Genomic DNA, 23,889 nt, shown 5'->3' with positions numbered 1-23,889 from the left:
TCGGGTGAGAAAGCCTAAATTATTTGGTGTTGTGCACAACAATACAAACCACTATACTCTGTTTTTTTTCCATCTGTCCATCCGCCTGTGGTGATTGCGTATGGTAACACTGCGTCCCGGGCTTTGAATAATATCCAATATCGAATCTTCACGGTGTAATTCGCATACAGTAAATTATTAAAACACTTTTCAGTTGCAAACGTACACCCAGATATTCTTTTATTTACCTAAAACTTACACAAAGCGTAACTATTTACAGCCTGGGACGCAGTGTTACCACGCGAAAACACCACAGGCAAACAGGACAGATGAAAAAAAACAGCGTATTGTTCAGCACAAGATACAGGGCTTTTAGATCGCACATAGGGGCTCAGGTGAAAAAAAAAATGCTGCCAACAAACCCAGTTCTATAGAGCAATTTAAAGCCCCTATCTGTCTGAACAGAAATCTCACTAATACAGTATTCGAATGAACATTAAATATATCAAAGATTGTATATTTACATAATGGTTTGCTTACATTCGAACGGAGTAAGACTTAACTAAGATTGCAAATCAAAAACCTTCACGTCTTTATTCACTGCAAATACGTATACTTAATTATTCTTCCTGAGAATGTTAAAAAGAAATGGTAACTACAATATCAGTTAAAAATATATAAATTCCACAAACAGAGAATGCACAGAAGTTGAGGATTACCTGGAGTTTTCAAAAGTGAGTACAGATATAATATAAAGGAAAAGTAAATCAGAGATGCACTAACCATCAAAATAATTCGCAGAGGTAGTAAAATCTTAGACTTAAGAGGAAATACAGAATCATCAAACTTGTCAATTTCATTTAAAAGCTAAAATTCTGTAAAGATAAATATTAGGGAACTGCTCAGTGGAAGACTGCGTGCTATTATACTACTTTGTTAGTGTATGTCAATGGTACCGTATGCATAAATTGGCATATAAAATATAAGATAACTCTGGAAATAAATTAAGCCTGTTCAGCGGCGCTGTCGAAGTCATAAAATAATAAACACTATTGAACGCACGAAATCATGTACTACGTTTTACCTAGGATTTAAACGAACATAAAATAGATGTAAAATAGAGCAACTACGTTTTACCTAGGATTCAACCGAACATAATATTGATGTAATATATCGCAAACTAAGGAAAAACCTCGCATGAATTAGATAAATCAATATACAGATGACAGGAAAAGCGTTAAATAAAATTCTGCTTCATTTCGCTAAATGGGCAAATGATAAGAAACCAATTAAAGCCGTTAGTCTTCTCAGGAAATTCTGTATAAAAAAAACATACGCTGACTAAGAAATGAGCTGGTGTTTTGAGCATGTAGAACGAAAGGAGAAACAAAATAAGGTAAATGAATAAATTAAATTAATAAAAATCTGAAATGAGTTCATACCTTTTTGTCATTTATTCGTCGAATTCCGATAAATTATATCAAAACGAAGTTTTATGATCATAGGAACGTGCGTAAAAATGAGAGTGCACGTGTATATTTTAATTCAAAACTTATATTTTACTCTAATCTTACTTAAAAAGGAATGATAAAATCATGCAGATAGTAGCGCTTCTCAGTAATCCTCTTAAAAAATATCCTTTAGTTACGAGTAAGAAATAGAACTACTGGCCGTTTTCCTACTTTGTCAAACTGAAAAGTCACGCATTTTCACAAAGCTTCGGTGTTTTCTGTTTTTATTTACATGACCATTACATTAATTTTTGGATATATTCATTACTTCTAACTTCTCTATTTACAACGTTCGGTCATATGAGGTTCCTTACTCAGGAACTTTTTCTAATATTTCCATTTACGTCGACAGAAAGTATACATAAATAATAATAAACGGAACAAAACTACGGGACTAAATAAATACAGGCGAGTTAGAGAAGCAGAACCTGACACAAATATAGCACCAGTTTTATTGACTATAAACCTATCTTTATTATCCAACAATCAATTTTATTGTCGGTGTAATTACCACATTTTACAGCTTTTTTGCGAGGTAGCCCTTCCTCCTGTCAGAAGTCGCATGAATATACACACGCTTACATACATCCACACACAAAGGTAAAACACGGGTCTTTCTCCCGCCATCGCCACCCCTCTCCTCCCTTCTTCTCTCTCTCTCTCTCTCTCTCTCTTACATATTCGTGCGCTTAGGGTTATGAATGTGATGGCATATACTTGCGTGAGTTGGTATCTACACTTGAATAATCAGGTTGTATGTAAAGAACTATTTACGTATTTGTACGTTTTTATGTCAAAATTGAGCCATAGACCTTTAACCCAGATTCCTAAATCCTTGAATTATATACATTTTATTCCTAAGTTCTAGAAGCTTGCTTTTTCATTCATTAATGTTTCGTTATTAATACAGTGTAGTTGTGAATATATGCAAAATGTAACTAACAAGACAAATGCAAAGGTGCGTATAGGCAGACAGACGGATAAAATGATAGTTTAAAGAAAAGTACACAAATGTAAATATATACTATACGTACAAGCGCACACGTGTGCGCATGTATGTATATACATTTACATTTGTGTACTTTTCTTTATACTATCATTTTATCCGTCTGTCTGCCTATACGCACCTGTGCATTTGTCTTGTTAGTTACATTATGCATATATTAACAACTACACTGTATTAATAACGAAACATTAATGAATGAAAAAGCAAGCTTCTAGAACTTAGGAATAAAATGTATATAATTCAAGGATTTAGGAATCTGGGTTAAAGGTCACTGGCTCAATTTTGACATAAAAACGTACAAATACGTAAATAGTTCTTTACATACAACCTGATTATTGAAGTGTTTATTTATATATATATATATATATATATATATATATATATATACTATATATATATAAACACACTTCAATAATCAGGTTGTATGTCGTGTATATCATACACATGTATATGTATATATATATATATATATGTGTATATATATATCTATATTATATCTATTATATATAAGATATATATATTAAATCTACAACAGGTGTATCGGTATATATATTACGCATATATATTTTATAATATGATAATAATATAATATATATTATATACACAGGTTGTATCGTTGTATATCATACGCATAATATATATATATCCTTATAGATAATATATATATATATATATATTATATATATATATATATATTACATACATTGACAGTTTATTTGAACAAAGTACCAGAATTTAAAGAATATTTAGAATTTAACCTCCGAGAGAGCCTGGACAACACCCTAAAAATGCATACTTGCGCAAACGCCAACCAAAGCCCAATGAATATATAACAAACACAGGATCCACTACTTGTTGAAATCGGATAGAATCCATCAGGTCATCTAATAGTAGACGAAAGAGATCATTTCTATCTGAGGAGCAACGGTGCGAGTGAGGATTATTGACGTGAATAACAAACCTGCTTTTATGCCCAGAGAACAACTCTAATATATTTAAAATGAAATTTATTATCGGCATATTGCAACAGCTTTCGAGCAAACAAAAAAGGTGTGAACATAATCTGCTTGTTTAAGCTTCCTGACCTTCCCATGCTACGCAATTCATAGTGAAGTACCACCCACAGTGACCTTCGCACGGAGCACTGCAGGCAGTACTTGGTGAAGATTCTGTGCCGAGTCCTTTGGTCCTCAGCTATTCATCCATTCCCTTCGGTCACCTGCGACCTAGCTGTTCAACATCTTCAACTCTGTCTTTAATTTTCTCATATTCAAGAACAATTCTCTCCGGATAGCCACATCGAAGCCTAGGAATTGTGATACTACGGTTACAGATCATGCACCAGTTCATTCGATATCTCATCAGTCATTTTACAATTCCCTCCTTCAGGGTGTTTAACGTAATATGTCTGAACCCGTTTCACTATCGGGCATCTTTTGACATTGAAAAGATACTCGTCTTGGACTGCTTGTAGGAAGAATGATTCCTTTTCTTCCCGCTTTCATTAAGATAAATAGAAGGATAGATTAGACACTATTCTGTCATTACTAGTCATTAAATGTCTCTGTTTAACCATTCGTAAACGACAAATTTGAATGAAACTGTAACGATAATGGAATGACTGGAAAACATATTGTTCTTTTTCCTGAGAGAGAGAGAGAGAGAGAGAGAGAGAGAGAGAGAGAGAGAGAGAGAGAGAGAGAGAGAGGCCGTTGACACTTCATTCAAACATTCAAGGTAGTTCTATTTTGTGATGTTGTCAAGGTCTGAATAGGAGAGGAAAATGAAAAAAAAATGCTTGAAAAAGTGAAGGGGAGGCTACATGAAGAGTGGGCGTGCCATGGGCGTGGTAGGGGCGTGGGCATGGGTTGGCGCGCAACAGAACGTCTGTTCTACGCTTCCCTAGGGGCTTTAGTCAATACCAAACACGTCGGCCATAATTTCCCAGGAAAAACGTTATATAATACTAACTCTTTTCAGCAAATTCAAATATCGAAAAGAATATTTGTGACGAAAGTAAGATCGGGAATCGAATGGGAATGAAGATAAGAGAGAGAGAGAGAGGAGAGAGAGAGAGAGAGAGAGAGAGAGAGAGAGAGACTGTTTGTGTGTGGACCTACTTGTGTGGCCTTTCATAACGCAATTTAAAATCTTTGTCGTCAACGTAACGTTCTTATTGCGGAAATAATTGCTGTGAGAAAATGTTTTCCTTTTTTTTTATTTTTCCTTTGCTGAACTTTCAAACGCTCGACGGAGGCCCCTGAGGTGCCTTTGTTGCTTTTGTTTCGGATGTTTTCGACGGGAGACGTCAGGTCCGGCGGACGGGAGGAGGAATGAAAAACAGGAATTAGAAGACCGCTGGATCCGTTGAGAGATAAACTGAGGTAAAACAAAAAGGAAGACTAGAACAATACAGCAATATAATTTACGCGAATATTGTAAATAAAGCGACTACTTTCATCATGGGTACGATAATGGAAGTAGAAAGTCAATGAATGAAAATAAATCAGAGAGAGAGAGAGAGAGAGAGAGAGAGAGAGAGAGAGAGAGAGAGAGAGAATATAACAGGATAGCTAATCGGTAGATAGGAAAAGGCTAAAAAAAGAACACTATCCCTCGAACCTCGAGTGACAGAACAAAGATGGGAATAAGTGGAAAAAAAAAAAAGTTACAATACCTGTTCCCCCCTTGTCTTTATGGAGGAGAGGCGACTTTAAAAACTGGATAAAATATACACAAAGAAAACGATCACCTTCTTAATTAGCATAACTTTGACAGCACTCAGTCTTATCGTTCCAACGTGGTATCTGCCTTGAATGATCTAAACTGTCATTCAAAGCAGGAAATTTATTATCCGAGTGTCTTATCCCCCACTGCCAATTGCAGGCCAAAAGTGGTTTCTCAAGAGAGAGAGAGGAGAGAGAGAGAGAGAGAGAGAGAGAGAGAGAGAGAGACTCTTTCTCTCTAGATTCATTAGATTTTTACCTTTCAGCCATCCGTAGCCGTTGGTGTTTTGACGCCAAGCTAAATGACAACTGCAACAAATGCATCGAATCCTCATTCCTGTTTCCACTCCACAGGGGGAATGTCTCTTTGAAGTAAGTAACCCTACAAGGCACAGAAAACCAATGAGGGAGACGCGTTCCGTCATTATGTTTACATGGCTCGCTTCACAAAAACCGCATCTCTCACATTCCTGGAGCGTCAGTTACAAGAAAATGTCTCTCTCTCTTTTGCTTCGTAAATCAGCCTGATGCTGTAAGAAACGCTGAACAATTGCACTTAATCTCACTGCAGTTTTTTTTTTTTTTTCAACGGGCGAGGCAAGTTGAAATGATAACTGAAATTGTGATTACGAAGACCAACGGCATCATCAATAATGAGGTTCAGATTTTGCTCCCTATACATAATTAGTTTTAGTGTTTATCAAAATGAAATTAACCCTTTTCATATTCTAACGTTAGAGCCTCAATTCATGTACACCCAAAAGCATAGGTATCAAAATACAGTTCCAAAATACACCATTGTTTTTCAATCCATTGCATAAAATTCTATGAGGAACACCCTATTGGATTCTTAGGACCTTATCGGGACTCCGAAATGTTATTCATCGGTGGTCACCCGCCCAAGGTTTGACCATTCACTCCTTCCTTAAATCGTCTTTCCTCACATGATCCCCCGCTTTATTCCTCCTATTCCACAATGCTCCCTTACCCTTCCTACCTCGCAATCACATGTCAAAGGTCCCATAAGCATGGGCAGGTAACCTACCTGTCAAAGAACATGGGTTACCTGCCTCTTCGTCGTTCTTTACGTCCCGAAATGGGTTTCATTGTTCCGAGCCATTACGTCATAAATAGCAGCGCTTTCCCGATATTTTAAGGCCAATTACACCTGGAGACAAAATGTCTCCTCCCAGGTGGTCGACGACGGAGATATCACCCACTGAGAGAGAGAGAGAGAGAGAGATATGTCTCATAGCAAGATGTCATAGATATTGTTATTTTATAATAAAACGAGTGGTCGTGTATATCATACACATATCTGTGCGTGCATGCATGCATGCATATATATATATATATATATATATATATATATATATATATATACATTATTATATTATATTATCCACAAATATGGTTTGAATCCTGCCGTGGACGAAACACTAATCAGTTATAACTTTCTCTTTAGTAAAAGTTATTCCGAAGATATAGTGAATTACCCAGTAGCAGTATTTGTGACTTAATACTTGTAAACATCAAAGTGACGTATGTATAAGTACCAAAAGAGTCATATATAATATATATATATATATATATATATATATATACGTATATATATATATATATATATATGTATGAATATAGTAGAGAGAGAGAGAGAGATGAGATGAGAGAGAGAGAGAGAGAGAGAGAGACAAATTGTGCAACTATCTCTCTCTCTCTCTCTCTCTCTCTCTCTCTCTCTCTCTCTCTCTCAGTCTTTCCTGGATGCGTGTTTGAGGCCTATATAAATGCAGTAAACTCAGTAACGACTTGCCTAATTTGCATGTCCAAGTTCCTCCAATTCTCACACTCCTTACGCGACCATCACGCAACGGCCTTTCGGAAACTAAACGACCCGAAGGCTCAAGTGCAGTATCGATTTTGGCGCGCCTGTACTCGCTCGAACCACGGAGAGCTAAAATGGATGATTGTTCTTGGCTTTCTTCTTCTTCTTCTCGCATGTTTGTTCTTATGCTAAAATCAGCATCATCGATTTGCATGTAGATTTCAGCAGTCCTGTTGCCTGGTCAGAGCTGTTATTTTTACGGTCGTCAGTACTTTAGTCACTAAGATTCTGTGGAAAACGAAATACTTTATTAAACTCTGTAATAATACATTCATTCATACAATGAATACATATTCGTCCTTTTTGCAATCACTTATTTTTAAAGACAGCAGCATAATTAATAGTCTTAACTACCTGTTGGCTCAAAGCAGAGATTTAAATAGCATTAAACTATAAAGCATTTTCTATCGCATATAACAGCTAAGAAATATTAGCGCCTCTCTCGTCCAGCTAGTTTTTGCACCTGATCGTAATAAGGATTCATTGCATTTCCCTGACAGGGGTCTTTACGATATTTATAATCGCAAAACCCTGCTCTTGGATTTAAGAGGAGTAATTTATCCAGCAGAAAAAAAGGAGCAAGATAAAAAAAAAATCATGATCGGATCAAGACATGAATAATTATGAAAGAAATATGAAGATACCGGCAAATATCATCCTTTCCATGTACATACTTGGGTCTGGTCAGTACCTGGATGGGTGGCTACTAGGAAAGGCTGGACACCGTTGGCCCATAAACCCCTTCCTAAAAGGGAGATTGTGTTTGTCTGTATATATATATATATATATATATATATATATATATATATAGGATATATATATATATATATATAGTACACACACACACACACACATATATATATATATATATATATATATATATATATATATATATGTACACAGACAAACTGGGCCTCAGGCAGAATAAGCTTTGAGCAAAAGGTTAAGGAGAAATGTTGTACCTGAGAATGCCAAAATCATTCTTATAAGGATAAAATGAACAACGTTAATTATAGAGTAGAAATAGGCTATATGTGACAGAAAAGAGTTCCGTAAAAATACCGAGAAAAAAATTGATTGGTGTAACAGTATTTGATTTAAGGGGTAAAGCACAAATAGATGGAAAGCTGGGATGAGGTAAGGAGGGTGAATAAGACCAAATACCAAAGTAAATCCTGTCATGGTGTTAGCTCAGACATTGTCAAAATCATGACAGGATTTACTTTGGTATTTGGTCTTATTCACCCTCCTTACCTCATCCCAGCTTTCCATCTATTTGTGCTTTACCCCTTAAATCAAATACTGTTACACCAATCAATTTTTTTCTCGGTATTTTTACGGAACTCTTTTCTGTCACATATAGCCTATTTCTACTCTATAATTAACGTTGTTCATTTTATCCTTATAAGAATGATTTTGGCATTCTCAGGTACAACATTTCTCCTTAACCTTTTGCTCAAAGCTTATTCTGCCTGAGGCCCAGTTTGTCTGGAACTACAGGTGCTATTGGGATCTTTGGCTGCCTAGGGTACAAAATTCCATCATGACTTGAATTTCCCTTCAGTGTCTGGGAACATTTAAATTCAGCCCATAACATACCTTAGGTCAGACACCTACAGAGCAGTCTATTGTTTGAAGATCACAGAGAAGGCATTTCTAAATCGGCATCTAAGACATACTACGTTCAATTAGTAATCAAATCTCAATTAAGTATTTGTAAAAGAGGCTTTTTATGCGTCTGGGAAACCCTTCGTACCAATAGTATTCGGAGAGACTTCCTCAACTCGAAGCTTCCTTTAGCTCCGTGTCGAAAGGCAGTCAGTCCTCAGTCCTTGCTGTCCCAAAATGATGATTCTTCTAGTACAGGGTGGCGTTTTCCTCCACCGCTTTTTCGACGACGTGGCAAATACGTCATGCTTCCCCAACCTATGGGTGCGAAGTGGAATTCGTGAGTTTCTGGGTCCGCAATTTAGCTCTCTCTCTCTCTCTCTCTCTCTCTCTCTCTCTCTCTCTCTCTCTCTCTTCCGTTCTGAAATCTGGAACAGACTTTGTCTGCAGAACCTTTTTTTTAATTTTTTTTTGCAATAATCAATCTTTTATTTCCCATAGCAAAAATATGTGAATATTATTTCAAGTGGACAGACTCTGAATTTAAATATTACAAACAAAGGTGCAGGATAAAATATACGAAAAAATGCATAATAGCGTAATTTTTAAGGATAGTGAATATTTCCCATCCCCAAAAATGCCCAAGAAAATGCCTATTCCTTTCCTTAGTTTTTCACGTACTATAAATCATGATTATTATTGCAATTTAATCCACAAAGTTTGAATTGTCAAATTAAAAGCATGTAGTTGGTGGCACCTGACGATCTCACTAACTTAATAACCGCAAGAGCTTTATTCTTTTCTGTGGTGGCAGACGAATTCAAGATGAAAAATGCAGCAGGGCACGACGGGAAAACAAAATGTAATACTGCAATGCTATTTTTTCTCAATGCTTTAATAATGAACAGCAATCAACAGGATTAAACATCATAAAAAGATAGAATAGTAATAAATGAGTCATATGTAAATAGGACAGGAACTGATAAGAATATAACTGTCATTCAATAGTTTTGAATACGTAATTAAATCCTCATACATGCAGTAATTATTTCAAGTTCACGATATATACTGAATTATTTCAAGTCCAGAAATATATGGAATTATTAAGACAATGCAAATGGGAATTAATCCACGAATGTCACGTCACAGGTGAAATTTCCTTGTGAAAGTCTGCTTAGACAGTTTCAGGCAAGACGACTTCAGATCGAAATCGTCACTGGAACTCAGGACACTGAACCCTGTTAGGAAGAAATGCATAACCGGTCAAATAATGCGCCCGAAGCGGAGTTTATCATTGAGCACCCGAAGGATGCTTAAACAGCACGACAGATTTGATTAGACTTCAGAATCAGCGGATCATGACCTCTCGGTCGCCATGTTTACAAATGCCCGGAAATGGTCATGAGAAACCAGCGGGCAATCCAGTGCAGGCGCAGACAGGTATTAGTCGAGGGATAGAATTATTTCTTGCAGCAATTTGCTCTTAAGAGCTTTATGCCAGGTCCTCTCAGGAGTTTAACGCCAGCAGCTCAGAAGGAGTCACGAAAAGTCCATCATAACCTGAGCAACATCATGTTTGCGTCTCAACCTAACCCACGGGAGAGATTTTCTCCTCTGCGTGCTAATGCTGATATCAAATCAAGCGGCTAATGAATCCTGAGCATTAATGACTTTTTGAACTGGTCTTGCATGTACTCCAAGATAATCATAAGCTTCTTCTTAAACTACAACGCCGACGACGAAGACAACACACAAAAGGCTCGGCCATATGGTGCGGTCGAGGAGACGCCTCGGGTTATTCAAGGATCTTCCTGTTATCCCACACAACACACACACACACACACACACACACACACACACACGGACGGTCACAGATATAAAAAACTCGCATACATATAAATATACACACAAATTACACATACTTGCGTATACATAAACTCTCTCTCCCTCTAAAGCGAGTATTTTCTTAATGTCCTCAGACATAAATAACAATCTTAGAAAAAGAAGTTCCAAGAAGAGAGTAGTCCATAAATCAACCAAGAAACAAGAGAGAGAATCTTCTCTTCTTGTTGTATTAACTAACATCATCGAGAAATGTGTAGAAAAATTACCAGCTTTTTCTTTTCATGCCAGCAAGGTACTGGACCTGGATACGACGTTGCATTAGGAAACGAAGCAATCTTTCTAATTGCTTCAACAGAATTACAGGGACAAGTAGCAGATTCAAAAGAGGTTTGGGTATCAGCAGAAAGAGAAGCTAGTAATGATTGATGTACCTGTTCTTGTTCTCTCAGCTGAAAGTCTACAGAATATGAAGTATATGAGGGTACCACCAAGAGTCAGGAGAATCATTTTAACAGCTGATTGGAGATGGTCCTCGACATCCCAGGTTATGCCCTCACAAACATAAGGGCTCCAAGACCCTCACGTCAGCTGCCTTCTATGATTAGTGATTAGTGTTGCATGGAGGGAAATGGTAACCAAAGACGAAGGTAGAAGTACTAGAAATGGGTAGCTGTTCATACGATTTAGAAGGCAAGCAGGATTTTGGTGGAGGAGAGGTGAAGAGAATTTCAACTAGGGTGAACTTTCTCATCCCCGTATGACTGCAACTGAGCCATTTAATGCAGTCTCCTATATTGGCAATAATAAAAATATTAAGAAACATTAAGCGAGAGAATAATTATAACAGATATCATTGTATATAGAGTGAGGGGTTATCGTACTGAAGAGAAACCTCCAAAAGTTTCAGCGAAGAGGGCCGAGTATGAGTAAAGGAAGAATAAGCACTTATTAAAGGCCGTATAATAAAACAGAATACGCGAAGGAAAGGCCAACAGTCAAATCTCATCTTTCACAGACCAGATCAGCTCATTATTCCCAGATTCGATACATATGAATGCTTAGAAGAGTTTCACTCATCCATAATCGAGCAGACCAACCCCTTACTAAAAAAAATTCACGAACAATCATTTATTAAAAATGTATTTTTGTGCGTTCCCTACCTTGATCGTCCATCAACACTTCATAAATATAAGGAATAATATTTTTCCTCTAAAAGGAAATTTTGAGGCTGTACATAAGCACACACGTGGAAGCATTCTTAAAAACATCAAATTCATAAGTAGGTGATTTAAATGACAATGCTAATGACAATTTAGCTTTTATGAGACTTTTGTGATGTTGTTGACGACCCTTTGCCAAAGAAACGTCTGTCTGTCTGTCTGTCTGTCTGTCTGTCTGTCTGTCTGTCTGTCTGTCTGTCTGTCTGTCTGTCTGTCTGTCTGTCTGTCTGTCTGTCTGTCATGGATTTGGACCATGGTCTGGTTTAGAAACAATGACAAACATTGACTTTGACCTCAAATATGTGTTTGTTAGTCAGTCTATCTATATTTATTTAAATAGGCGGGGCATTAATAATCGAATTATCTACCTGTTAATTCTTAAAACCCTTACGTTTTATGAAGACAAAATTAAACTACTGTATCCAAACACAAGGTTTATATTAATTTAATATTACTGTAGTTTATATTATTATAAATAACATGCGAAATTTTTATGAGAATAGTGAAAAAAGGCTATTCTTATGATCTTTTATATTTAAAAAGATGAACAAATAAATATAAAACAGGTAAGCCAAGAACGACTGAAAATTCCCAAAAATTTAAGAATAAGATTCAAAACGGGAAATTCTTAAGTAGATCAAAGGAAGATATGAATTATAGTACTTACTGTAAAAGAAGACAATTTATGGTATGCATCGCTTCTGGAGAGGAAGCTTTCAGAGTAAAATCTGAAGAGAGAGAGAGAGAGAGAGAGAGAGAGAGAGAGAGAGAGAGAGAGAGAGAGAGAGAGAGAGAGAGAGAATTCTTTTGTTCTGGAAACTCAACTAGCGAATTCCTCAACATCATTTATTAGATTTTAATCGACAACGCATCAGTGGGAAATAAATCCCAGTAAAGAAAACTATAAAGCTTAGTCTAAGGTAAACGAGTTAGGAAAATCAATTACACCAAACTTGTTCCTCGTCTTTTTTCATAGATGAATAATAAAAGCGAAGGAAGAAAAAAAATATCTAAAAATTCATTTTGATTATTTAAACACATTACTTCAAACAATATCATCAAAAGGTATCTCGGTTAACTTGAGAGCCAAGGTTTTTGTAGCGACTGAAAGCAAATATGAATTAATGGGACGAATTTGATGAAAATCATATTTGGTTTAGATGCGAAAATCATATGATATTTCAAGGCGGCACATTACACTCTCTTCTCCTTGAACTTGGACTATTCAGACTAAAGAATGAGTTTCACCCAAGTTGGATAAAATTTACCTATAAATGCCCTCCTGTCTTTAATCGTGGTATGAGTAAAGGTTTTTGTATGCATTGGGTAGTCATATGTTCACAAGACTAATGTCTAACAAAGCCTTGAAGGTTGCCTGTCTGGTAGGAAGAACTGGCTAAGAAATGCAAGTACATTTAGCAAGATGCTTTAAACATAAACGTTTAAGTGATGGAGAGAAAATTCCAAACAAAAATTCCTTATACCAACTACATCAGTCACTATTAATTAAAAATAAAAGTCTAAAGATTATGGCTTGTAACGGGACAAACGCTTATAAATCAGAAAATCCCATGACTGGAGATTCTCTTAAAGAGGCAGGCATTATAATATTGCATAATATTTATATATATATATATATATATATATATATAATATATATATATATATATATGTATTGTTATGTATTGTATGTATGTATAGTATTTATGTGTATATATATACATATATATATACATGTTATATATTAGCATGTGGTCTTCCTTGCAGAATTCTCTAAACTTGTGTCAGAAGCGACTGAATTCGTGAGATTCTTTGTTGAGAAAAAATGACCCAACTGTCATCTTCACTCATACGATGGGCGTCGTTAATTATAAGCTTTAGTAATAATGCCGTTAAAAAGAAAGATTGTGAAATTATTAAAAAAAGAAAGATGAAGACTAACCTGGACAAAAGCGCAAGTAACAAATGAGCCCACAGGAAACAATGAAAAAAAAAATACTTCTTTGAAATTTGTTGACGCTTTCATTTGAGGTACCGCAGGTAGTATTTAACATGCAGTAATAGCTCGTTCCTGAGAGAGAGAGAGAGAGAGAGAGAGAGAGAGAGAGAGCTCTTCTATCATTCACAACAATTGCAAACACTAATATATATGTAAATAAGTCGCCATTCTCATAGGTCCAAGATTTACGAGTACAGATGTGTAAAGGGAGCTACCTCTTGTTTTTCATTTCTGTCCTTCTGTTGTGGGAAAGAAGAAATAAATAAAAAAAATAAAAAAGACAAAAAAGGGAGAACCCAGAGGGCCCCGTGTAGTGGGTCTCCGCCTGTTCCTTCCATCTATCTTCTACCTTGCTACATTATTTGTCAGGGTCGGGCAGGGCAGACTCCGGTGATACACCCCCACTCACAACAGCAGGCCCTGTGACATCTTCATAGCTGGAAGCACATCTGTAATTTCTAGAAATTAATTCTGGTCGCAAGAGACACTTGAGGAACATAATGAGACACGATGATGACCCCTCCGACGTCATATTCCAAAACCAGATTAGGTCGGTGATGTTATTACTACGTATATACACAGGAACATGAACATGCCACCTGCTCTTGCGCCCTGGGCAACAGAAATACCCGCCACCACCCACCTCTCTCTCTCTCTCTCTCTCTCTCTCTCTCTCTCTCTGTTATTTCTTTTAGAAGATTTAGAGCATATTTACAACTGCATCAGATAAACCTTGTGAGCGAACGTGCAAACGCATGCGCAAAACCACAGAAAATGGTGCGTGCAAGCGTCTCTACGAGAGCAGTCATCAAATGGCAAAGGGCGAATAAGAAATTGCTCTATCTCACATGTTAATGACGCACACGGCTATAAAACATAATTATAAAGTTAACATGACATATTCATTAAGTAAAACAGGTGCCTCCCTTGTTGAAAACTCGTTCTTTGTCAGAAAAAGACATTTACGGCTCCTGAGTAAATCTTCCAAAACGGCTCTTTTACTGATTTTGGCTTCAACTCAGGCGCTAACTTCGAAAATTCTAAAGGCGTCATCGCCTCTCTCTCTCTCTCTCTCTCTCTCTCTCTCTCTCTCTCTCTCTCTCTCTCTCTCTCTCTCTCTCTCTCGTACAAGATGGCTCAATACTGATGTACGTATAAGCTAATATCACGCCGGGCGTTAATTTTCAGACTGAAAAAACTTTTAATTAGTTTCTTCAGGAAATTACTCAGGAGCTTCTCAGAACGCATTTTTCTTATAATTCAGGGAGTGGCTGCTTATTTCAGGATATGTCAGACTCACGCGGGCACAAACATTTTTGTGCAAATGCACGCACACGCGCGCACACGCACACACACATGTATATATTTATAATGTATCAAATGTAGTTGTATACCAAGGTACAAACACATCCAAATCGCCAAAGATGTGGATACATCTAAATGTTCTTGCTTTCTCTCGCAGATAAATATAGAAACGGAAACCCATGCACACATAGGTATAGTCAGCTATTCAGTGTTCTACAATTCTGAACTATATGCCCTCATCAGTAATCCCCCTCTGTTCTCCAAAAGAAATCCCAGGATCCTATTGAGCAGTCAACGGAGTTGCTACTCGTCATCATTTACAATGAATTTCCTAGCGAGAAAATGACCTTAGTTGCTAGTCAATAGGGGATGAAACTGACAGCTTTGCTTGTCCTTTTATTCCAGACGATCAGCACTGTTTGTTCTCTTTTGAACCGTCTATCTTCAGATTGCTTATATCGCTATCATTATTCCCGTCTGCTTCAAACTCTACATCCCTGACCTTCCTCTCGGTATTATATTTTATGTTAAGGTATCATTAATTGCTTGATTGATCTCTTGACAAATTTGGAGTCACAACTTATTTATTCTCGTATTTATTCTTTTATGAACAACGTATACAGGTTCCAGGACAACAAAAGTACCTCTGGCAAGACTAGTGTAATAACTTTAACTCGATCCTGTTCAAAAATAATAAAAGAAAAAGATAACCGTACGTATGCGTCCTTCACTCAATTTTCATCCCTATAACGAAGTTACTCTTCTTTTATGAATTTATTCGTTAATTTAGAAAATAATGTCAAACTTCTTCATCCGCTCTCATTACATAACTGGGCGACAAAAAAAAAAAAATGAAAATTACCTTATGAACTAATCGCAATGAAAAGAAAAAAATCTTGGTCCAATTTTCTTTAGTCTTCCGGATCTATAATTTTACAGAGACGCGTATGATGAAAGCAGCAAAAAAATACTTCGCTGCATCTCATTAATCTCATAAAAAATAAGACTAATAAAGCTATTAAAAATTACCTTGCAGAAAAGTCCAAGCTATTATTAGTTTAAGAGATGCGGAGATAATATCAGTATTTCACGACTCTAAAATTCGAAAATTGACATTTCCTAATCCTCAAAGTCAGAGAATAATTGTTAATTGAAGTGAACTTGTTCCAAAACAGTTTCCTTCTTTGATGTTATTAATAAATCTTCTTAAGAAGGGTTGGTTCATTCAGCTACACGACATAAATTTCTCGAAATATGACAACGAAAGCGGCTGGGAAAAACCATACAAAAACACTGCATTTTATCTATTACATTTTAAGTTCATATATCTTTCTTGAACACCCAATTTTAACTCAAACTAATGGTTCTAAGAGATCGCCTGCTGTCTGTACACTGCATTGTTAAGAGAAACCAGTAGCTAAGAATAACCCGAGTCTTAGTCGACCAGTAGAATCTTTCAGTAACAAAGACTTAAAAACAAAAACTTGAAGGTCAGAATAAAAAAAGTTTATTACTATTAAAAGAACTCAAATTACATAAGACAAAATAAAAAATGGGTGCAAAGGATTTCAGTACCTACAGCACATTCCGGTGATTCTGGGTACGTCCAATAAAAACTTTCACTAGACGTATCAAACTCATAGTCTTAATTACCGGTTCAATACTAAGGACTTGTAGTTAAGTAGTTGATGGATAAGGACATATTTTCCAGAAAGAAATAAACATTGGAGAGAGAGAGAGAGAGAGAGAGAGAGAGAGAGAGAGAGAGCCAATAGTTTTTCTCTATCACAAAAAGTAAATGAACACTCGACATGCAATTTACATCAACCTGCACATAAAATATGAACGCTTTACGCATAAAATCAGCGGAAACATCATTAAAAACCACATACCAAATTAAAAAGTTTATAGTGTTCAAATTAGCAGTTACATTCCCTGTAAACGTCTTTTTACCCTGCTGGAGAAATAACTCTTGAAATTACACAGCGGAGAGTACATTCGGAAGATGCTGAAGGATTACCAAGTAGATCAGTAGCATAACCGGAAAAACCTGCCCATCTATCACTTCTTTGGCATACAATTTATCGTGAAGGATACGCTTGGCTGGATCGTTTGTATGTTCTCTGCGTCCTTTTCAGTTAGAGAACCTTTTATAATACTAACATATACATACACTCATATATATATATATATATATATATATATATATATATATATATATATATATATATATATATATATATATATAAATGTGTGTGCGTGTTTGTGAATGTATGTGTACGTGTATGATTCATGTATATTTGTATTAGTATTTATATAAAAGGTTCTCTCTTTGATTTTTTTCCCAGCCGCTTGTGTTGTTATATTTTGAGAAAATTATATGTCGTTGGGCTGAATAAGCACTTTTCTTGGGAAGATATTTTTAAATGGCATCAAAGGAGGAAACTTTGAGGAACAAGTTCAATAAATGTGTGTTGCGAGGTTGCGTGTTCAGCTAAACAAATATAATATGAACGGGCAAATATGAGCAATTAGGCTTCCTTACTTCTTTCCACTTCTTGAACTTAACTGAATTAGCTGTTCAGCGGAGAATATTGTTGAATCTTTGCCCTACGAACCGGTGTTGTCGCCCAACCAAAAAGCAGAGCAAACTTTACAAAGAGCAGGGTATGATGCAATGAAATTCTTGCATGTATTACAGATATGTCATCCAATAACGATCAGATTTCCTCAAATGCTCGAGGAAGTAAATTATTAGCTTCACAAGGTTTCACCACTCTAACAACATCTTTTCTTTCTTTACAAGTTGGTGCCTACTGTATTGGTTGATAAATCTTATGTCTACCCTTTCTACGTATGTCTGTATGTATCTATACATATACAGCACGTGTATTTTTAATTTATAAGTATATATACGTAATTCTGTTATCTCTCTTTCTCTCAAATTGTATACATATATACATATATATATATATATATATATATATATATATATATATATATATATATATATATAAGAGAGAGAGAGAGAGAGAGAGAGGACGCCGAGAGAGAGAGACGATCGAGAGAGAGAGAGAGGGAGAGAGAGCGATACGCACAGAAACAAAATAAATAAAGAAATATATAGATATCGATACGTATATTAATAATAAGATATAGATATATATATTATAATTAGTTTAGGATTTCTCTCAATGCCAAGCAGAAAACCAGAAGAATTCACAGAAAAAACTTGAGAACGATATCAAATTGCACAAAACATAGAAAAAAAAATCAGTACATTATCATCATTATAGTAATACCCCATATTTCATGGCGAGCATGATGCAATATCAATTGATGGCAAACTGGTGGTATTCAGCACAACGTGATGACCGAACTGTTCAGCAAAAGTTCTCAAATGGAGCGATTCTTTCGGAATCAGTATCGACTTGCCCGTTCTCACAGCATCCAGTCTCCGTTAGCTGACTGTCAAACTGTTCTTGTCTTGGAGTTGCTCTAACGATTCTAAATTCTATGGCCTTCGTTGTTGTGACGCCAGCTTGATATAGAGCCAAAATAAACTTTACAATTCCGATGGCAGTGTCACGCGAACGCATGTCGCCACTAGCGGTATCAAGACTAAAGTCGTGTGTGTGTGTGTATGTATGTGTCATTTGGTCTTTACTAGAACTACCGGATTAAAAATACTGGCCTCATCATATTCACAGTCTTAATCATACGCCGCCATTGCAAGTATACTCGAGTTGACTGGTTACCAGATACTTAACTCAAACCGTGACCACGCAAATGATTAAGCAACGTTAATATTGACTTCATCTTGAAAAAGCCAGTCAATCCCGGGCAGTGTTATCAAAATCTTAAAATGAAAATGTTGCCAAAACATGAATAAAGAAATTGTTGAAATCTCGAAGCCGAACCCATAAAAGTCTGAAATGACACTAAATGAAAAGGCGAATGGCTTTGAAGACGCAGGACCCTAAAAAAAAAAAATAATAATAAAAATAAGTATTTTGAGCAAAGAATCGCTAAGCCGGTGCAAGAGAGCCCCTTCGCCCATGCCATCTACTAATTACCTTGCACAGAAAAGTTAACAATAGGTAAGCGCACGTGAACGACGTAAGTACAAGTGTAATTTTATGAGGGTTTTAGGAACGGCTGATTTTATGAGGGACGGTTGGCGTGGATGATGTTAAAACGCTCTGGCAGGCATGAGACAGACAGACAGACAGACATACAGAGACTGAGAAACACACAGGCTTCAGTTGTCTGGGGTAAATTACAGAGAGAGAGAGAGAGATGATAAACATCAGAGAGGGAGGGAATGAGACTAATCTTGAGAGAGAGAGAGAGAGAACCGTCGTCGATGCAGCAGAGCTGCCGCCAACATCCTTAGCAACACCTCATGACCTGAGCGGAACGTGAGAAACCTACTGTTCCTTGTAACTCGCCGCTTTTATGATTTTACTGCTGCCGCTGCCGCTGGCTTCTTCTTCGCCCCTTTGAAGATGCCGCTCATGATTCCCTTCCAGGAACAACAAAAATCGAAGCGGATGCATTTCCCCAAAGTACCCTCGGTCCCTCTGTGTTGAGACAAATTGGGGAGCGAAGGGAAAAAGTGGTTAACAACGCAGAGCACGCATGCGTACGCGTACGAAACCTGCACAGATATACTTTGATATTATAGTAACTCTTAATTCCTATTTTATCAAGATACAACTGTTTTTAGAGACAACACACTAGGCGAGAGGATCCGTATGATATTGTTTGCGCCCTTGGATATTCAGGTTTATGATCTGTTGCAAATTTTAAATTCCCTGATTATTTGACTATATATATATTGAAATGAATAATTCAGAAGTAAAATCTTTATGTACAGTAATGTGGCGGTACTTGAGCGTAGGTAACTGCGTAAGTGTGTGGTCGTCATATTCTTTGAAAGGCCTATAAAGATGACTTGAAACATTTATCACCATTAAATATAAAAGATAACAAATCGAAGGTAGCTATTCATTAGATTATCTATTTTTATTCGACGCCAGAAGGCGCAAAATTCAAGCATGAAGACGCTTTTCCGTCTTGTTTGTTTCTGCCGACCTCGCCTTTAACTGTTGCACTCCTCTCGTCTTATCTTTACATTGAATCCTTTCATTCCAAAGTAAAAGCGCCTCAGCGGCGTGGTTGCTATGGTATTAGCGTGCCACCTCGGTGGTCGCGGGTTCGATTCTCGGCCATTCCATTGAGGGATGAGAGATGTGTATTTCTGGTGATAGAAGTTCACTCTCGACGTGGTTCGGAAGTCACGTAAAGCTGTTGGTCCCGTTGCTGAATAACCACTGGTTCCATGCAACGTAAAAGCACCATATAAACAAACAAACATTCCAAAGTAACAGCTGCATAGAAGACCCTCCATTCCAGGAGTTTCCAGTTTCCTTCCTCTTAAAAATGGTTGCTTTGCAGAAGGTGTCCTTTGGATGCCAAGCATTATGTTTCGCAGGAGACCCTGATTTTTCTTTTATATGTATCCTTTTATGTTTCATTGATATCACAGTTGCCAGGCAGACTGCGCTGGCCACTTAATAGTAATTTAGTATAGCCTTGTCTCGCAAGGCATGTAATTCTTTGATTTGTCGGCACAATGACTAAGTCTCAATAAAGTTATGAAGATATTTTGTATATCATTTAAGGTAATTACTTACAGAAACAAGACTCTTTGGCCTGAACGGAGCTCTGTAGTTAATAGCTTTCAGGAGGTAATAAAACTGCCAGTAATGGCTCTTGATAGTGTGCACTTTCCTTTCTAAAGATCTGATTAATGGTAATATACATCACATCTATATTCCAGAAATTTGGCAGTGTCATTGTCCATCCTTTCATATATCTAATTTGTCGGACATAAAAAGTCTTGGATTCTTTTACCTAATCGTCTTACACGCTCAACTTCAGTATTAGTTAGCCAAACAGTAACTGTGCTGAACTTTATTCCTTCATCCGGTGACCAGCCCAAAGTTGCGAGCGATCCAACGCAAGGAAAAATTTGGCCGGCCCCCATATATTTGCTACGGTGTTAGTTCCATTGCCTTGAGAAATCGCGTAACTCTGCTCATACCTGTCATAAATTAACGTTCGATTCAGCTACTCTCCGATGATCTAACGTTCAGGCAAATAAGATAGAGAATCGTACCAGAGATCCTTCAAGCCTAAGTTTTCTTGGCTTTTCTTGGCAATGGATGAAGGATCCCAAGATAAATGGTACTAGTGTACATCTATGACCCTTTCGTGCTATTTAGTTAGCACGAGCATTCTTTCATTCATCTGCCTTCCTCTGACATGTTACCCAGCTCTTTACCTTTATTTTATTTAGATTCACTTCATTACTGATATAAAATCGCTAAACATTGGTTTTTCTTCCGCCATTTCTTTTGTCTTGGACCGCGATGCCCTGTGTTCACAATATCACCATTAACCTCGCACCTTCGTAGAACAAGTGACGGTTAGCTGCTCATTTAATCATTCCTTCTTACCATTCGCTGCCTGAATGTGGAATTTTCTGCCTTTATTCGGTTTTCTGAGTCTCCGAATGACACTTGTTTTAAGAGGTGTGTATGCGAGAGTTTGATAAAGGTAGCCATGCTCATTTCAGTCACTTCATTTAAAAAGGAAAAGGTTATAATGAAAAGAGAAAAGGATGTTGTGTCTCCGTGGGCTGGGCGTAGTTTAGCACATTAAAACAGTTATTGTGGACGAAGGTACTTGAAGTATGATAAAATGCATACATGCCACAGAATTTCCTCCACACGTATGTTCTGCAAGTCTCTACTGATGGCCGGGAAAATCGAATCTCAGTCTACAACCATTGTGTTTGACACTCGTAGCTGACTTGACGACACTAACCATTGTTACAATTAAATCGACTATTCAATCACGAATGTCTTGATTATTATACATTAGCGTTTGAAGTTTAAAAGATTGTAGCCAAGAATTATTTTTATTTTGCCGCTGAGAAAAATACTTCAGATGTTGAATTTGTTATCAAAGCAATACAAAGTGATATAGTTGGCAGTGCAGAATGTGTCTTCAATAGGTGAACATGAAAAACTGGGGCTCTCTTAAAAATTGGGACTTCGGAAAAAAGAATGGCGTTTGAGTAAAAAGCCACAGTAATGCACATGAGGAACTGTATTATCCAAATTACAAAAAGGGTTAAAAAGGAGCTTTCGACCGTTGCTTTTTACTCATTTATTCCAGTCACGGTATAATGATGCACCATAGAAAAAAATATATATCTTCACTTAAAGCCGTCAAAAGATATCAGCTGGAGCTAAACAACGTCAATAACCTGCTGCAAGCTTTGTTCTCGTCTCTTGGTCTGTGGTTATAACTGTGTGTAAGCGTGTGCTAAAGAACTCATTCGTCTTTATCGTAAACTGGCATGTAGACCAGAGGCTCACTTCAGTAAAAGCGTATAATCGCAAGGGATAAAACTTAGAAACTTCGTTGCAGATAACCCCTGTTGTGGTTATCATTTCTGTTAACTGGTTTGTGACCTTAACTAGGCCTAATCAGCTGTGGAAGAGCTCGTCCTATTTTGTTATAAATTAAGATACGGTTGCAAGCTGCATTTGGGTAACTGCAAATGTGGCGATTCATAAGAGGAAAAGTTCCACAATCTTATGCCACATGCAAATGAGAGAGAGACAGGAAAGAAGAATTTTAATGGACATACACTTTATCCTATGGAGACTGACTATTCATGTCTCGTCATGGTATATTGTGTCTGTTCTAGAATTAACTTAGTCTTTTATCTGCTGACGACAATAATTAACCATCCTGAAGTATCTTAAATAACTGCATGTTTACATCCAGACAATTTTGCTACGTTTTGGTTACTGAAAACAATATTCAGGTATCAATCCGCAAAATTCTGAGTATGGGGACAGCGGCCATCATTTCTAAAGACTCAGTTGTGATGTCGATCAAATTTTGTATTTCGAAGCACTTTATCGTGTAATCAATTCTCGAAAGTGTTGGCTGCCAAAATGATTGCCTCGCAAAGTACCGCTTTATTACCCACCACTCTACCTTTGATTTAATCTTCTTTTCTTTTGTGTAGTTGAAACCATCTTGATTTCGTCTTTGATATCTTCCCAGCAGTAGTCTACTATTACCTGTTACTATTGGGGAAACCAACTTGAAAATCACCAAGGAAAACTAAAATGAAAACATTTTATTGAGTGTAATGACTGTAACGATAAGCTGTACTTGGCCGATACAGTCTTACAAGCAATTACAATGAAGATAATTAAATCTAAGACCAATCAGGAGAATCATTTTTGGCAATAATTACGTCGTAAATATCCAATGTATTTTACTATTATTAATGTTAAGATTGATCTGTTTTCTAGGCAATGCATTATCACTTGCAGTGCATGTTATTATTCTTTTTTTTTTCTTACTACTGATTGGCCCATGTATTTGAACTGCAACCTCTGGTTGGCAGTGAGCAACGTGGGCTTCCGCCAATTACGATTATCCTCTGTGATATCGGCTGCAGATATCTGCCGTCAACTAAAAACAGAAAAAAAATGGAGAATCAAACTTGATTGCAAGAAACCAATTCAGCTTAGCTTACCTCCTCCCAGCTATTCTCGATAGGAAAATGCTTATTCCTAATGCGCCCTGTGTTGTGTAAAAGTTTGGGGGACATATACCTTGTGGCAACAGTAATTACAATATGCCGAAAAAAAATCAATTTCCGACCATGAATGACTTCCAATTATCCATCCTAATTAAGATATGAATCAC

The 23,889-nt window shown here is 36.8% G+C and overlaps 1 protein-coding gene and 1 long non-coding RNA gene across 10 annotated transcripts in view; one reads left to right on the top strand and one right to left on the bottom strand.

Annotated features, from left to right (window-relative positions):
- LOC135208454 (uncharacterized) overlaps positions 1-23,889 on the bottom strand; it is a 185,865-nt gene that overhangs the window by 59,548 nt on the left and 102,428 nt on the right. The window lies entirely within an intron of this gene.
- The window catches only part of LOC135208453 (protein big brother-like), a 164,487-nt gene that overhangs the window by 84,245 nt on the left and 56,353 nt on the right, over positions 1-23,889 (top strand). The gene's annotated exons all lie outside the window — the stretch shown is intronic.

This window comes from Macrobrachium nipponense, chromosome 35 (assembly GCF_015104395.2).
Source record: "Macrobrachium nipponense isolate FS-2020 chromosome 35, ASM1510439v2, whole genome shotgun sequence".
NCBI lineage: Eukaryota > Metazoa > Arthropoda > Malacostraca > Decapoda > Palaemonidae > Macrobrachium > Macrobrachium nipponense.
This window is presented reverse-complemented; position numbering and strand designations above follow the sequence as displayed.